Source organism: Lupinus angustifolius, chromosome LG02, assembly GCF_001865875.1.
Source record: "Lupinus angustifolius cultivar Tanjil chromosome LG02, LupAngTanjil_v1.0, whole genome shotgun sequence".
NCBI classification, from domain to species: domain Eukaryota; kingdom Viridiplantae; phylum Streptophyta; class Magnoliopsida; order Fabales; family Fabaceae; genus Lupinus; species Lupinus angustifolius.
Window position 1 is genome coordinate 3,814,959 of NC_032010.1, and position 8,734 is coordinate 3,823,692.

An 8,734-nucleotide genomic window follows, 5' to 3' on the forward strand; every position below is an offset into this window, starting at 1 on the left:
TATTTTCAACAACAACTCATCAACATCATAAACTTTCAAGAATAAAATACAAACTTTTTCCTAAACACATTAAAGGTTCCTTTGATGTTAAAATCATCACCTTTAAACATATTCAAATACTAACAATAATTTCTAATATTTTCCAACATATAAGTCATCTAACCTTGTCCAAAGATATAGTTTTTCCATCTAAGAACAAGGAAGAAATTTCAAGATTTACAAAGGTCAAAAACTACATAAAGGTTCACATGATTTTATTATCATCCCCTTTAGTTATGCCTTCATAAAATACTTAAAAAAACAAATATAAACTCTACTTTATGAACAACATAATAAAAACTCATAACTTTCTATGAAGTATGAGAAGAAGATGAAGAAGAAACATAAAATACTACCTTAGTTTGTATAGGAAATTTAGTGTAGAAATGAGAGAATGGGGTGGGTATTTATGGGAGAGCCTCACCCTCATCAAATCATAAAATTTAATGCAAGGTAAGTAGAGTTAGACTAGTATAGGTGATGTATCTAATGGTGGTGGGGTGAGAGGATTTGTTGAGTGATTTAGGGGATTTTGGTGGTAGTAAATCAAGGCATTAATGAGTGAAATCTATAAGATTTAGTATGTATATTTTGTGAAGTGACTCATGCGACATGACGACTTCGGAGAAACGTATGCGATTAAAACCATTCCCGAGTATTGTCGGCTAATATCTGGTCGGATAATAAAAATTTCCCGATTTCGGTTTACGATTAGAACTTTGAAACATGGAATTCGGAGTGAAAAATAATTAGAAATGTGTTTTGGACAAACTTGGTGTCTATCTTGACTTGAAATAATATTTCGAAGCCAATAGCGCAATCAGAATTCGATTCTGAGCTACGGAACTCAAAAACACGTTATTGAGCCGAATTCGAGTGAGACTTGGCCCCAACAGCGGTCCGAAACCGACTGTCTCCGAAAATCATGAAAATTTACCACCAAATTGGAAATAGAATTACAAGACTAAAACTCAACTAGCGTTTCGTCTAATTCTTTACCAAAAATTCCCAACAATTCATTTTCGAAAATATAATTAATAAAACTATTAATAAAAACATATATTTTCAATGTAGTAAAATTCGCGGTGTTACAGACCAAATGAGCATAAGACATGTTGATTGTTGAGTCATCTTCAAGCTTTAATAGAACCTTGTCTTCATCAAAACATAGGCAGAGAAATACTAGTGTTATCCTTGACACTTTGCACTCTCATGAACCGTACCTTTGTTTTTTATGAATGAATGACTTTTTTTATATAACTAATGATACATCTTCACCCTATGAATAAAAAACTAATCTCTTTTAGATGTGTGATTATTTCTCCCAACAAATATTACTTTCATGAGTCGAATTTTTAATATTACATTGTAAAACCAACATTTTGATCCTTTTCGATGAATAAATGACTTTGAATCCATCTAACTACCTTATCTAATGTGATGTTGTTGATTGTTCCACTATTAGAACAACAACTATAGGTTCATGCATGCATGCTGTTAATTGTTCCATGTTTGGACTTTGGTTTCATCATCACATTCTTCATTCTTCAATCTTCAAACAAGTATTTGTCCAATTATCAAACTTTAAAATAATATTCTTTTTGTTTGTCTCATCCTTTATCTACCATTAAAAGAGATGGCAATTAAATCTACTTATGATGAGAGTGAATTTTTTCACTATTTGATAAATAATAAATTGTGCACACAAATATAGTGAATAAAATTAAATACCTTCATTTAGGTCCTCCAAAACACCCAATGCGTGGAAAATAACTTATTTACCTAGATTAATTTGATACCATTTGAGATTTAGAAGGATCAAATTAGGAATTTTCCATCAGATTTTCCATTTTTAATAGACTTAAATTGAGATTTTGAAGGACAAAATTGGGTCTATTTCATAAATATTAATTTTTAGAAATGATGTACTAAAGACACATCCCTACATTTTTTAAATTTATAGTGAAGTAAGTGTACTAAAGAATGGTTAAATCCGGTTATTTAAAAGTCACTAAATCTTGTTTGACAACTTGTGAAAAAGAACATGTGCAATTATAGTACCATATTTAAATGATTTGCCTATGCCCTAACCAACACATAATTCAGAAGGGCTGCAACCAATTTTGGAAGGTACAGAAATATGGATGTGAAAAGAAAAACAATAATTCCAATTTCCATGTTTATTACTTTGGGAATATGAGTTCATAACCAAATACTTCTTACTTTATGAGCAGTGACCTAATCATTTTTAGAATACATGATTACACTTCTAGTAAGTATCGCTTATAACAATTGAACATTTAATATTTTAATTTATTTAAAAATTTAATAGAGCTCTATACTATTAGACCAATGCCTTATTATCGAATATAATTTTTATAATATCATGTATTAAAATTTTAAATTATTTGCATATTTCTCACTCTAATTGAATTTGTTTTGATTCAATAATGAATCATATAATTTCTTTGATAAAAGAATACTCTCGTAATTAATGGAAGTGGGTGATGATTTATTATATAAAAATAAGTAAATTAAATTGGAGTAATGAACCAGTACAATACAGGAGTAAGAAAATAAAAGAAATATATAGTGCTAGTAATATCGGATGGACAGACCGACCAAAAAAACATCTGGCCCATAATTGATACAATACAACTATTTAACCTCTCTTAGAGCAATGGTTGCAACATTTTTTTTTTCTTAAATGACTCTCATTCATTATTTTATATTTTGTTTACATTTTTAACAACTCAAACTAAATCATTTCCAATGACGTAACCATATTTCTGTTTTTAAATGGACCATACAAACTTACTCCACATTTATATTTTTCACTCTTGTAACTATTTTTTCCTTTTTTTTTAATATTGACTCACAACTTAAAGAATGATGTTTATTTATTTTACTGTTGTGAAATAAGAACAATAGCGACTCCTCTTCAATGATGAACTTAGACAAAGAACGTGTTTATTTCATTAAGAACGATTTTTTTTGTTATCATTGTGGGTACTCTTACATTGTTACCGATGTGAAATCGGTGCATGTCAGCAAGCTTTGATGAATATAGTCAAACATAGTAGTTCATTGTATATATTTTTGTTTAAAAGTTAACATTGTAAATTATGACATAATTAATTAAAAGACATGCTCATTTATATTAGAGAAGTAACTACTATTCTTTAAGAGATTGAGACCTTAGCAAATAATTTTGCAAATATTTTCATCTAACCACTTAGTTGATACATTTTGTTGTACTAACTTATGACCTGGTTTATTGTTTCATGACTTTATTTGAGTTGGTAATAACTTGTACGGAAAGTGAATTATTGTATACCAATTATATTTTGGAAGATGATGACCATGAGGCACGAATCAGTCCCATTAATATAAACGAAGGCTGTCAAGCTAGATGCTCATGTGATAAAGAAATGAGACAACATACTACACAACTTTAATTCATTTGAGTTAAAGATATAAATTTATAATACATTTTGTAGTATAAATTATGAATTTATGTTTCCAATGTGTGATATGTATTTGTGATTGGTCTTTAACATTTAAACTATTGTAACAATCTGTATACTATGTTGAATAGAGGCTCGGTGAAATAGACATGTCTATAAAGATGCAAATTATCTGCACCTAGACACAAGGATCCTATGAAGCTTCACTATTCTCTAGGGTTGGCTTTGGGCTTTCCCTGTCCAACTTAGGTGAAGGTTAAAGAAGGTCTCTTTCCAATTAAAATATGTTTGTTTTTAGAAAGAAAAAAATTATGAATATTATAAAATAAGAATTATAATTTGAGTATTTGCCTATCTGAAATTTTATTATACATATATTTTTTTTATATATAAAAATATATTTGTGTATGATTTAATCAATATATGATTTAATTAGGGAATTACTAGTGAATTAACGAATCATTATCTTTATTATTACTAGTACGGCGACAAACACTCGTGTCTGCCGACCTACATTTTTACTTTCTGATATTAAGGATTTAAGTTTTATATATTTTATTTTGGTGAATCAAAATATTTTTTATATTAAATATAATTTATATCATAGTTATTAAAACCGTATCATACCGGCCGGTTCAACCGAAAAACCGGTGAACCGGGCCCCTAACCGGTACGGTACAGGTGTTGAACCGGCCAAGTATCAAAACCGGTGAACCGGTCGGTATTTTACTAAACCGGCCGGTTTATATACATATTTTTTTTATTTAAAAAAAACTTAAAAACTTAAAAGTCCATTACAAGGTGACCCACCTTTCTAACCATTTTTCAACCTTTCAAGGCACATACTTCCAGGACATACTTAGATTACACATTTTAGTTCCTAACGTGACATTTGTGTAATCTTGGAGTACTGTCTGAAGATAGGGTTTAGTAGAAAAGTATAATGTTCATATGAGAAAACTTTGACTCATTGGTGTTAAATGTTAAAACTCCAAATTTATTTGTTTTGTAGAGTGAGTTGTGAACTTATGTCAATTATTTATATTTTGTGATTGTTAAGTGATACTTTTGAATTGATATATGTTTTTTAATTTAGAGTTTGAATTTGTTAAAGACTTAAAGTTGTTTATTTATGTGAATTTTGAGTACATTTATAAATATTGATTATAAATTTGAGCTATCTATTTGGAAATTTTTTTTGTTATAGGTTTATATATATATAAAAATATAAGTAGGTATGTCCGGTTTAACCGGCATGCGGTTTAATTACTGAACCACTGGTTGAACCACTGTACCACTATACCAGTACCCTGACCGGTTTGATAACCGGTACGGTTTTAACAACACTGATTTATATTGTAATTTTTATTTGATGCACTTTATATTATATTTCTTTGTCTTTATTTTAATTGTCAAATTAAGGTAAAGATGTGGTTAATATATTGATGATGATTATATATGATTATATATTTTTTGTAAAAATTAAAAGGGTTAAGGACAAAATAGACAAGGAAAAATTATATCATAATAGTAGTTATTCCATATTTTTTCTTTATATATAGTATAGATGATCGATTTCTATTTTTAATATTGTTTCTTATTTAATATTTTTACTATTTTTCATATAGTATTTAATGTTGTTTACTCTTTTTAATATTATTAAATGTAATATTTAATACCATTAATGTTTAATAATATTTAATGTTTATTTTTAATAATATTTAATGTTTAATATTATTAAATATATTAATGAACATATATTACCAATACAACAATCAAACCTTAATCATACTAAATAATATCAGCTACATCAATCAAACGATAATATTATATTTTACCATAAACTATGTTCGTTGAGAAATCGTCAATATCAAAGTTTTTCCTAGTCATCGTGTCTATATGTTTTTTATGTCTTTCTCCTACTCCAAAATTTAAACCAACTTACATTTGATATTTGATCATATTTTCATGGTCTCATTTTTTTCTAATATATAATTATTATTTCATTGTGTATCAATATATGATTATTACATAAAAAATTTATTTGTAAATTGAGTTGAATATCTATGTATTGTGAGTAGAAAGAATAATACACAATCACCAATAAATAATTCGTTTGTATTAAAGAGATGGTGATGATTAAAAATAAAATATGTTATAATATAATGATAATGTATAAAACTTATACAAATTTAATACATATGGCTTTTTTCTCTTGTAAATTTGGATGCCTCTACCAAAAAAAGTTAAGGCAACAACTCATTTTGCTATTATTATGGTTTAAGTGGCCCATATTATAAATTTTTATACCCAAAATTAAGGAACAACCGAGAGTGTCATCATATAATTTTGGAGTTAGTACTCAAATTACTCAAGCAACTCTCCTTACAACTCATATTGAATTAGTGGTTTATGAGATTGGGACATCCAAAGTTTTTAATGAATTATTAACTTAATAAAGAAGTTTCCATATTATATTTTATTATAAATATGGAAATTGATGTATTTTTCTATTATATTCTCCTATTAACTTTGTTACCCACAAGTCTTATAAGGTTGCACATCCAATGTTTTTAATGAATTATTAAAAAATAATACTTGATTCAAATTCATTTTAAAACTTAATAAAGAAGTTTCCATATGCATTATATTTTATTATAAATATATCTTTTATCTCTATGTTTATTATCATGTTGACTGACACTTTATGCTTGTCGACCCACATTCTTTATTGTCTGATATCAAGTATATAACATAAAGTTTATATAAATTTCTCAACTTGTGCCTCTTATGATGATAAGTGTGTCATTGGATGTTTTTTCGTGTGAGTCAAAGTTCTTTTCTTAGGGTGATGAAGAGAGAAGATAGAAGTAGGAGAATGTGAAGAATAATAGTGATACATTATGGAAAAGAATAAAAGAACGTGCAAAAGTTTCTTCTAGTTATTACTGGGATGTCACAAAAAGATAAAATTGAAATATGAAAATTGTATCATCATGGTTACTAAATGAAATTGAAGTTGAATGAAATTATACATGTTCAATTACCTGAATGTCTTTTAAGCATACTTTTTGCATTTATATAAAAGTAAGGGCAAAATTGGAATATAAAAACTATGATTATTCACTTACCTAAACACCTCTTAGGCATATTTTGTCTTTATATAGTAGTATAATGATTTTGGAGTTAGTACTCAAATTGTTGAAGCAACTCTCCTTATAACTCATATTTGATTAATGGTTCATGAGAGTGCACATTCAAAGTTTTTAATGAATTATTACAAAATAATAATTAATTCAAATTCATTATAAAACTTAATACAAAAGTTTTCAGATGCATTATATTTTAATATAAATATATCTTTTATCTCTACATTTACTAGAGTGTCGACCGACACTCTGTGTTTGTCGACCTGCATTATATCAAGTGTATACATAAAGTTTCTATAAATTTATTAACTACTGACTCTAAGGATGATTAGCGTGTCATTGGATATTTTTTCATGCAGGTCAAAGTTGTTCTTCTTAAGATGATGAAGAGAGAAAATAGAAGTAGAAGAATGTGTTGAATAGTAGCGATACATTATAGAAAATAACAAAAGAATATGTGGAAGTTTCTTTTAGTTATCATTTGGATGTCACAAAAAGGTAAAATTAGAATATAAAATTTAAATGATGATCGTTACTAAATGAAATTGAATGAAATTACACGGGTTCAATAACATGAATGTCTTTTAGATATATTTTGCATTTATATATAAGAAAATTTTTAGATATATAAATTATGCATGTTCAATTACCTAAACACCCTGTAGGTATATTTTATCTTTATATAGTACGATATATATCCTTAATATTATAATAAAATTAAAAGAAGTTAAAAGTTACACCATAATTTTGAATTGTCATATTTTACTATTATTAATTAAAATTTTATATTTTCACCATATATCATTATCTATCTAAAATTGAATCAATCATTATCATCAATGATAAATTATATATATATATATATATATATATATTATTTTTAAAATTTTAGTTTATATAGACATAACATTTATTTATATCAACGTAAATTTATAATAATAAATTTATTAAAATTAAAAAAAGGTTGTAGTCCTTTCAAAAATTGTGTAAAATTTTGTACCCAAAATAAGTGGCACCAATATTCTAATTTTTTGAACCCAAAATTAAGGAAGTAACTCACATTGTCATCGTGATGATTTTGTAGTTGGAACTCAAATTACTAAAACAACTCTATTGACAAATAATATACATCTTGGATTGGTGGTTTATGAGGTTGTACATCCAAAAACTTTAATGAATTATTACAAAATAATAATTGATTCAAATTCATTATAAAACTTAATAAAGAAGTTTCCATAAGCATTACATTTCATTATAGATATGGAATAATAGTGATACATTATGGAAATGAATAAATGAACAAGTGGAAGTTTATCTTGTTATCATTGGGATGTCACAAAAAGATAAAATTGAAATATAAAAATTATATCAAGGTTTTTCCGTAATGAAATTGAATGAAATTATACAGATTCAATTACACGAACGTTCTTTAGACATATTTGTATTTATATAGTAGTAAGGACAACATTGGAATACAACAATTACACATTTTAAATTACTTAAACACTCCTTAAACATGTCTTGTCTTTACGTAATACTATAGATGTGTCCTTATTATTATAATAAAATTAAAAGAAATTAGTAGTTCCACCAATATTTTGTGATGTCATATTTTACTATTATTCATTAAAATATTATATTTTCATCATATATCACTATCTATCTAAAATTAAATCAACCATTATCATTAATGGTAAATTATATATATATATATTATTTTTAATTTTAACTTTTATATACATAACTTTTATTTATATCAATGTAAATATATAATAATCAATTTATTAAAATAAAAAGGTTGCACTATCTTTCAAAAATTGTGTAAATAAATTACCCTAAATAAGTGGTCTCATATTCTAATTTTTTGTACCCAAAATTAAGGACGTAATTGACATTGTCATCATAGTAATTTTGGAGTTGGTATTCAAATTACTAAAGAAACTCTCTTAACAACTAATATATATCTTGGATTAGTTGTTTATGAGCTTGCACATCCATAGTTTTTAATGAATTATTATAAAATAATAATTGATTCAAATTCATTCTAAAACTTAATAAATAAGTTCCATATACATTATA